This window comes from Solanum stenotomum, chromosome 1 (genome assembly GCF_019186545.1).
Source record: "Solanum stenotomum isolate F172 chromosome 1, ASM1918654v1, whole genome shotgun sequence".
Taxonomy (NCBI): domain Eukaryota; kingdom Viridiplantae; phylum Streptophyta; class Magnoliopsida; order Solanales; family Solanaceae; genus Solanum; species Solanum stenotomum.
Window position 1 is genome coordinate 69,011,762 of NC_064282.1, and position 10,674 is coordinate 69,022,435.

Consider the following 10,674-nt stretch of genomic DNA (forward strand, 5'->3'; position numbering starts at 1 on the left):
AAATGGAAGTTGAACTTGAAGGGATCTTCTAACCCTTCAAAAGGAATCCTTGGCACTTGCCCTAACTCCCATCAAATTGAGAGACAAAAGATTGAGAGGAATAAGGATGTGAAAAGTGACAACTCTAGAGTGGAAAAAAGAGAGGTTGGGTGGAGTGTTGTGAGAGGGTTGTCACATTTTTCTCCTAACTCATGTAACTTTACTTTCTCTAGTTGTTTGAAAATTTGTGCAGGTATCCTTGGAAGCAAGCCTAGTGAGGCACCTCAAAATGTGAAGAATCATGAGGTTCTTGAAATCTTCCAAAATGAGAAAATGTGCTCTAATGTTGATAGCCAATGTGACGACACTTCTTCCTATGCGCTACACGGTGACAATGCTAACACCTACACTTCCTTGAACTTGGAACATCATTGTGTGGCTAGTAGCCCATTGAGTATAAATAATAACTTGTCTTTATGTGAGCATAGTGAGTCTTTACCTTGTGATGTTCTTGATAGCACTTTCTTGTGTGATGATAATATCCTTGTTGTGCGTGATCAAGCACTAGTTGATTCTTTTGATGACCGAATTGACTCTTCTAGTAAGGTCAATTTGTGTCCACCTAATGTTGGCACTTGTAGCTTGAATGAGGGTACATTGTCCTGCGATGAAAGTGATGCTACACTAGTTGATCCTATTGATGACCAAGTTGATTCCTCTGGAAAGATCAATTTGTGTCCACCTAGTGTTGGCATTAATGATTTGAATGAATCCTTAGACCATAGCACCATTTCTTGTTTTTCTCATGTGAATCTTCAGGTAGAATGTTTGTTAAAGGATAATCTCTTGTTTGATGATGACATGACTATTGAGAGTGTGCATAGTGAAATGCCTTATAATGTTGGAAGTGTGGCCACTCTCAGCGGCTATCAATTGTTTGAGAATCCACTATGGTGTGATGACACACTTTCCAAAGATGGAAATCTCTTTTGTGAATATGATAGTACATCTATTGGAGATGGTAGTGTTAAGATGAAAGGGGACGCTTATGTGTTAAATGTTACTTCATCCTTGTGTGTTCCAATTCTTCATATGAATTGTGCTTCTTTAGTATATAAAGTGGAGGCCAAACTTGGGAACAACTTGATTGAAGTTCATTTATGTGACACCTTTCTCTACTACTTGTTTGCATATGATGACGTTAGCACTTTTGAGTGGAGTACTATGATATTGGAAGATAAGGGTGCCAACCGGGTTAATAAAGGTGTGCTTGATCCATGTTCATGGATTTCCTTTCCATTTGACCCCGGTAATGAGTTGAATTGTGGCATTTGTTTAGTGATGCTTGGTCAAGATGACAAGAACAATTTGGAGGAATTTGTTGGCGCCTTTCCCTATGATGGAAAGTTATTCTTGAGGGTTTACAATTTACTTGAGGGGCCTACATTGTGCATGGGGAAGGGTAGTTTTCTAACCCCCTTTCTTTACTATCTCTTTGCGTATGATCTTGTTCATTGTGCATCTTATGGGGATAAGAGTTATTTGTCAAGAGAGGGGGAAGTTTATCTTAAATTCGTCATGTTGTCTTTGTGTGTTCCATCTTGTGATGTAATGAGTGCTAGGATCCTTAAACCTAGTTTTAATCTTGCATATAGGAACATCTTAGATGACCCTTATGTGCATGACACATTTCTCTACTATCTCTTTGCATATGGTGAGTCTCATATTTGTCTTAAATAGGCATTGCATTTTGGTCGAGGTATCATTGAGGTCTATACTTGTTTGCATGACCCCATTATGTGGACCTATTATCATTTTGACCCCGGTGAGCGTTTGAGCTTGTAGTAATGTTATATTTTGGGTGGTATTATCCTTTTGATGTGAGGAATAGCCAATTTCCTTGTTCTCCAACTGCGGGCTTAATAGTCCTTATAATAGAGGATACTTGGTTGCTCCTTGAGATTGTATCTCCTTGGTGTAATGCTTTTTGTGCTAACCATTATACTAACCCTCATGTTATGAGGATATATTTGTTGTTTGTCCTTTTCATGGTTTTGCAAGGTTTGGATTCGAGGACGAATCATTTTCAAGAAGGGGAGGATGATAACAACATGGATTAGCATGGATCGTGTAAAAGCATTAGAGGAGCTTGATGGNTTGAGATATCACTAAGTGCTTTTCTTCCACCAATCCCTCCTCCTCTTTTCTTCGAGATACCATTCTTTCCCACTAGAGAAGCCCCTGCTAAGAAATAGTATATCACACCAATGTATATTCGAGTTGTTAGATGAAATTCGTATCATTATAGTGTATACTTATATTCTGATCTTGAATCAGGTAAGCTGATGCTGTTGCCATTCCTCTCAACAAATCATAGTTGTGGTTGAAACATTAAATTTAAAGGTGATGTAATGAAAACCAGTTAAGATCCCTAAATTTTCATTGAAGGTTAATCAAAATTGCCAGTCCATGTAATAGCCAAATTTAATCAAAACTTAACAAAAATAACTTTCTTTGTCAAGATTACACAATACTCTCAAGAACAGCTTCCTTGTTGTCAACGAGAATTATGTGGCCGACTCCAACTTGTTTCTGACTGAGGTGTAATTATTAAGCAACATTTATATCCGTTTATCTCTTGAGAGAAGAATCCAACTGCGCGAATGGATTTCCTCACTGAAACTTACAGAATACTGCATAGATTCCTTATAAGGGCAATGGAAGGTGGATCCCCAAGTATAAAATACTATTATTAGTTGTGACTTGTGAACATTTTAATGCAAGTTTGACGAAACTATAAATCAAGTACTTAAAAAACAATAAAACTAACGCAAAACATGGCTCCATCTCTGACCTCAGACCCTTCGTATAAATAAAATATTCGAAAGCATACATCATATGGGGATTGGTTTTCCAAATCTTGCATCATGTGCTTATCACTTGAGTAAGAAATGCTAACACTAGCTTTACGTCAACTAGTTATTTCAATAGAATAATACATTAACTTCCAATCTCGAGACTAGATTTGCCACAGAAATAGTTAAGAAGATTTAGCTATAGCATAACTGATGGTAATGGAAGATCATCTCAAGTTATGCACACAAAGCAAGAGAAAATGCTTCTCCACAAAATTCATCAGCATCTTTGTTTCCTCCTTGTCCTGGTTATCATCCTTCTTCAAATCCAGTATTCATCCCCTTTTGAGTTCTCTTTATCAGCAAGATCCCAAAGATGAGGTTTTCTTTCTCAAGAAAATTACTCCGGTGTCATCGAGACCATGACTGAAGAACTCAAAACCTCTGTTACTTTCCTCCCCCTTGTAGACCTTAGATTTAGAGAAACAGCCACAACTGGCCACACATGGTTTATGAGCTTTTTGAATGACACACTCGAGGAAAATGAGACAGAACACTTGTATTTCCCTTCCAAAGCATCCAAAGGACGCCTTCTTTGCTTTAAAGGAAGGGATACTAGGGATGGTACAAAGAATTCATATGCTTTGGCATGGCGAGGAAGTCTTCCAGACTCTGCTATTTTATTGGAAGGCCTAACATTTGTTTCGGACACATACTACAACCATGAAAATCTGTGGCATGGAATATGTGCAATGACTCCTCTTGTAAGATGGTCAATGAAAAATGAGTGCTTGAAGCCCACAAGATGGGTGATATTCCACTGCGGAGAACTGAGATTAAGAATGGGATCATGGCTTCAACAACTTATGCAAGCTAGTTTTGGTGAAGTCAAGGTAGAAGGATTTGATAGAGGAGATGTACCTTACTGTTTTGAGAAAGCCATTGTCATGAGGCATGATCTAGGCCAAATTACACGGGAGAACAAGCTGAAGGTCCGACCTTCTGCGTTGCAAAGCAAGGAGCTACTGTGACCTTAATCCTGCAGTCAATGGTAGAGAGATGAATGAAAGAGGATTTCCAATTATAAGATACACTATTAATGAGAAGAGGTTCTCGCTCATTCTGCTGTGACTGATATATTTGCAAAGGAATGTGCCCGAGTTGAAGGCTGCATTCTGCACATAGTTCAGTCAGAAGATTTATCTTTCTGCGACCAGGTACATATTTTTCCCTTCTTTCAATCAGTATTCAGTAAACCCCAGAAATTTCAATGGAGCAGTACTTTACAGAGAATAAATACAACGAAATCTTACCAACAAATTTCCATCAGCAAGATTCAGATTACACTACATGCAACTTCAGTAGTATCCAGGGAATCACTGAAATAATGTCAATGTCCTTTATCAGGTGAAAGTGCTGGCCAACACTGACATTGTTGCATCTCCACACGGAGCACAACTAACAAATATGTGGCTACATGGCCAACTGGTTCTAAATGACGAGCAATTTTGAGATGGTGGGGATGACGTGATATGTTATATAAGCTATAAATATCTGAGTGTAGTATAAAACATATCATGTATATAAGCTCGTAGAATTGTGTATAAATATCTATACACACATATTCATCTAAGAATAGAAGCAGAGTAACAAGAAACTACAAACACAGACTATGACAACAACAAAAAACTTGAGATTTTCATCCTAAATTCTTGAAATCGGAAACCCCCATCCCCCACCTCTCCCATTTTCAACGATCAAGAAATCTTACAATTAAAATCAAAGGTTCATAGTAAACCCAGAAATCTGAGTGAAGTACAAAATAATACAAAGAACAGAAATGAAGCAAGAAGGAAACATCAGTCAAGAAATTAGAATTTTTGTATGGTTGAAATATAGATAGAAAACTTACAGAATTGATTCGACGAACTATGATTTTCAGTCTTGTTCACAAGTTTATTCCAAAAACATTTCTGTAATTCCCCACCCCCAGTCCCCCACCCCTTCCATTTTCAACCATCAAGAAATATTACCGTTAAAACCAAAAATCTCCAGAATAATACCCATAATAGAAATGAAGCAAGAAGTAAACATCAATAAAGATAGAAAACTCACAAAGTTGATTCGACCAACTAAGATTTTCAGTCTTGTTCAAAAGCTTGTTCGTAAATTCTTGAATTCGGAAACCCCCACCACTACCCCTCCCATTTCCAACGACCGAGAAATCATACAATTAAAACCAAAGGTTCCTAGTAGACCCAGAAATCTCAGTGAAGCAAGCTTGAAATGGGGAACCCCCACATCCACCCCTGCCATTTTCCATCAAGAAATCTTACATGGAAAACCAGAAATCAGATGGAAACATCTTAAATTGTTGAAATCGGAAACGCCCAACCCATTTTACAAGTAAAACCATAAATCACAGTCAGGGCCGACTCAACAACATTGGGGGCCTAAAGCCAAATCATAGAGAGGGGCCCTAAAATAAATTAAAAAAATCATCCTATATAATTTTATTTAAAATCTACTTTTCTGGCCTTTNAATACAGAAAACTCACACAATTAATTCGACGATGACATACTTTCTTCTTTCTTGCCGATTTATTACAATTCGAATTCCAAAAGGGAAGTTTTGGCGATTGCGAGACATAGCTCAACGGTCACTAACGTGCCTTTTGGTTTAGGAACTTACAATTAAAACCATCAATATCGACCATGACAATCTTTCTTCTTTTATTTCAATTTTTTTTGTGTTTTAAAAAGAAACTTTAGAGACGTTGGGCAACCTGAGAAAATCCAATAAAAGGTGTCAATTTTTAAATCCATTTAGAAATGTAAAAGTTAATTTGGGATTAAATTCATATTTTCAAAACATTCTAATCTTTTATAAAATAGAAAAAAAAACACTACATTTCTCTTCATTATCTTTTTCCTCATCTCCGTCGTCACTCTCATTTTGAATTGAAGGTCGTGGTCGACTTAAAACAGGTCAGTCATTTTTTGAAAGATTTTATAATTTTCGAACAACACACTCTTGGTACTAAGTTCTTTTCTTGAGTTAATGAACAAGCAATCGTTATCATATGTTGGTGCATATTCCAACATAGTTATCATATGTTGGAACATGTCACCTATGTATTAAAGCAACAGATATTTGCTTTCTAGCCTGGTTTCTCCAATAATATCCTTCACCTTTTCCTTTAAAATTTTCCTTTTTTGGTTGTCAACTTTCTTGAGAAAATGACGAGAGAAGAGAAGACTAGAGAAGCTGATCATTATTTAAAACAATATATAGAGTAAAAATAAATTAGAATGTTGTTTGCGTGAATATTTTTTTTTATCACAAAGTGTTGTTATAAAACACATACTACTAATATAACATAATATAAAAGTCGTTTTCAAAGAGAATTTGGTCATTGTTATCGTGAAATGTTATTATTATTATTTTTTATGACAAGGGAAACCCGCAGCCGCTACCCTTTGGGTACGCACAGGGTANCTAATATAACATAATATAAAAGTCGTTTTCAAAGAGAATTTGGTCATTGTTATCGTGCAATGTTATTATAAAGAATGATGAATGACGACAATAGAAAGGTTTAATTGTATCTAATGAGATTAGTTATCCTATCTTCAATATGGGATAAATTGGTGGGTTGGTTTTAAATATGTACAATAAAGTAATTAGCTTATAACAAATATAGCTATGTTTTATTTACATAAAAATAGTCAAACGTTATAGGAAGTATACACTGACTATACACTATAGTTTGTCAAAAGTCATAGAAAGTATGAGTTAATATCTCAAAAGATCACTCAACTTTGAAAATTTATCTAGTCAAGTCATTAAACTTTATTTTATATCAATAAAATCACTCAACAAATTTATCATCTAAAAAGAAATTGACATGAAAAAATAATTTTCTTTTTATAGCATGTAAATATGAATTTCAAAAATAAATAAAAAATTTAAAACTATTATAAAATGAAGTATGTGTAGTAACATAAAATGACAAGAAGAAAGAGAAAGAGAGACACAAAATAGTGGTAGTAGTTTTTCTCTATTATTGAATGTTTTTCTTTCACTTACTCTTTCCCTATGTTCCTTACTTTGTTACAAGAAGAGGGGTATATATAGTTGCAGATACTTGGGCATCAAGTGTGATACATGGATATCTTCTTGCTATGTATACACTTTGGGCGCCAAGTATATAGTATGGAGGGTTAGGTTACAACACTTTGTTTGTTGTGTGTATATTCATTTTACACATAGTGTATAATGTGTACATATATGTTACCACAAAATATATGTATTGGACATCCATTTTACAACACTCCTCCTTGGATGTCCATGTCTTAATAGATAGTGTGGCTCGTTAAAACTTTACTAAGAAAAATCCAGTGGAAAGAAGCTTGGCGAAGGAAATAGAGTACACATATCTTATAATACGCATTAAGAGTTGCATCATTAAAAATCTTACCAGGAAAACCCAGTGGGAGAAAATCTTAGTTAAGAAAAAAAGAGTGCAGCGGGTATTATACTCCCTATGATTAAGACATCACTTATCAATCCGAAGATACACACATTTCAATCTTATAGCTCAGCTTCTCAAAGATTGAAGTTGATAATGCATTGGTGATTACCGAAGTGTTAAACATCTTCTACATCCTTCTTTTCAAAGTCATGAATAAAAAGAATTTCGATGGAATATATTTTGCTCAGTCTTCTTTGATGTGTCCTCCTCTTTTGTTGAGCTAGACATGCATCAATATCTTCATATAATGTTCTTGGAATATCTCTTTTCAAAGGAAGGTCACGTATTCTCTGGATATGTTTATTGATCTCAATCAAACATATTTTTGACAATCACTCGATTCGAGATCTTATCAACATAGACAAATTGCTCGTTCAATTTGTTAGCAGCAACAATCAAGCACTGACGAACACTTTCAGTAAAATTGACTGTCTTGTGGAATGATTTGAAATGAAAGTATTTTCAAATGAAAATATATAATTTTCATAATTTCCTGCAATTTCATGATCAATAAATTTTGACACAAATGGTCAGAATAAATAATTTATATTGATATTTGATTCACTCTAATATCTCCACCGATAAGAGTGATGTTATATTTTGCATGCATACTAATAAAATTATTTACCATGAATAATAATAGAAGGATACATAAGTGCACCAATTGCACTATGACATGGTACTTTCTAACCATTTTAATGAGATCAAAATTGATCTTTATAATACGTGATCTTACAATCATTGGGGTACTATTCAATGGAATCGCTTTATAACCTTTTAAATCCTTCAAGAATTTTCATATAATGTTTACTGTTTAGCTAGACATGATAATCATTCATCATGCGTATTCAAGTTTTTCATATATTGTCAGACTGGTAGAAACCTCATTGCATCCACCTTAGGAGAATACATCTCCATACAATAATGTCAGGACTTTTGTGAAAAATCTTTATTTTCCAATGGACAAGCCTTACTTCATATTTTACGATTTCACTTATCACACAATAATTCATTTGTACCCCCACTGACATTATATCTTTGGTATATGGACAAAATAAGTCCAAAACATCACTTTTTCAAGTGAATAGAAAAATACTTGAATTATATTTTCTTTGGCCAATCATTTATCTGTCAACTCTCGATAGATTTAATATCAAGATCCTCATCACCATTTATAATTTTGAGTGCTACATTATATTCAAGATATCTTCGACGATTATTTGATATTGATTCTAATGTGACATAACTTATCAAGCTCACTTTATTTTTTCATTATTTTCAAGTACCTGAACTTTTACCAAGGTTTTTATAAAATGTTATTTCACGGTGCTCTTTCTAAAGCACTTGCCTTATTATTATGACCATCTTGATCATTTACTCCTTTATCTTTTGAATCGATTAATTTATCACGCTTCAGGCGTGTCATAAATTATGTCCTTCAAGGACTTTTCACTAGAGCATTTATAACTGGATTATAACATAGGGTCAGCGAATGCGTCTGACAATTGACTTAAATTATCTCTTCAATGAGGATCATATCAATGATAATTCATTATGTATAACTTATTTTCCAGTTGCTTATCTCCCCAATATTCTAACATTCACCAACCTTATTTGGGGACTCATCTTTGTGCATTGCGTAATGGTGGAGCAATAATATACCGCACATTTAAATTTCTAGATGAGAATTATTTGGTTCGTAAGCCTGAACCAATTGTGATAGGAAAACCTTGCTGGCTTGATACGCACAAGTGTTGCTACACTTTAAATAACACATCTCATACCAAATTTCTTTTGGAAGTTTTGTTCTCATAACCAATGATTTAGCTATAATTGGAGGCATATAATTTTTGCTTAAACCACTTGGATATATACCAACATTATCAATATAGTTTTATAATTTGAAATGTGCTCTTGATTTATCAATTCGAGCAAACAACCTTTGCAAAAATTAAATTGCAAGTTGATAATAAAGTACATGTGACCATAACATAGATGCATCTATATAATAGTAAATGGTCCACATGAAAGGTGAACGTGCCCATATTCACCTTTTTATACATTTCAAAATTTTGGGAGATACAATCTCAACCTTAACTGATACAATGATAATTTTATCATGAGAATAAACAACACAAGAGAATTCTTGAAGAATTTATTATTTCTTCAATGTATATATAACCACATGAATTCTCTGTTATTTCCGTATCATATTTAAATCGGGATGGTCATCAACCGGCCATGCCAACTGATGTTTATTTCAATAAACTTTTAGTTTATTTTGCATGTGATTCCATCATCATGTCCATACTTAGTTACCACAAACAATATGCAAACATGGGTAATCTTTCACGTAAATATTTATAACCCATTTTGATTGTAGTAATATGAAGATCTTAAATTTTTCCTTATTTTATAGACTCAATATTTTTTTTTGACTATTTCTTTGAAACTTAAAAAGTTTCTTTCGAGACTTAGTACAATTTCAATATCATGAGCAATTTATTTCTTTGGGTAGTAGCATAATAGCTCACCAAAGCTCGCAATTAACATTGGATACTACCACATATTCATAACATTGTTTGTGTGATAAACATCTCTTTCAATGAGAAATTTATATCATTATTGTCATGGTCAAAATCAAGCAAAACTTGTTTCTTGATTTACTTTTGTCATTAGTATCTCCTCCCTTTTGTTCAATATCTAGAAAAGTATTTTTGATGCAGAGAGATACATAACCAATGACAAAGTTTTGTGGTAAGAAATTATTTCCTTCTTTTGCCCTTTCGGTAGTTTATACTAAAACATACCTTAATAGTTGTGATGTACTAAAAGTACTTGACCAATGATCATTTATACCAAAATAAATTTCTTAATTTCTCTCAAACCTCCCATAGGGGTGAGTTGTGGTATTTATTAAATCATACAAGAGGATGTCCTTATCTATAATTTTCATCATCTATTGACAGATTCATTTTCAAGAATGTTCCACTTTTCATGATACTTATCACAAGTCACCTTCTCTTCAAGGAATTGACTATAATCATATATTCATCCTTCATAATTATGCATTTCATTAGAAGTTCATCGTCATGCTTTGAAGTTTATCATATTCATATGACATTCTATTACGACCCAATTTCGAAAACTAAGGTTTTGAAACCATTTTCGCAACTTTGGCAATTTTTGTCGAGTTTTGGATAAAATTATAATTTGGAAGTCGCCACCTAAAAAATTAAGAAAACCATTTTAAAAGGGATTTTTTTTAAAGAAAACATATTAAATAAACCAGAGTCGGGTAAGGG

The 10,674-nt window shown here is 34.0% G+C and overlaps 1 pseudogene; it reads left to right on the top strand.

The window, feature by feature from the left end:
- Positions 1-2,881: 2,881 nt before the first annotated feature.
- On the top strand, positions 2,882-4,543 carry LOC125869043 (uncharacterized; annotated as a pseudogene).
- The last annotated feature ends 6,131 nt before the right edge of the window (positions 4,544-10,674 follow it).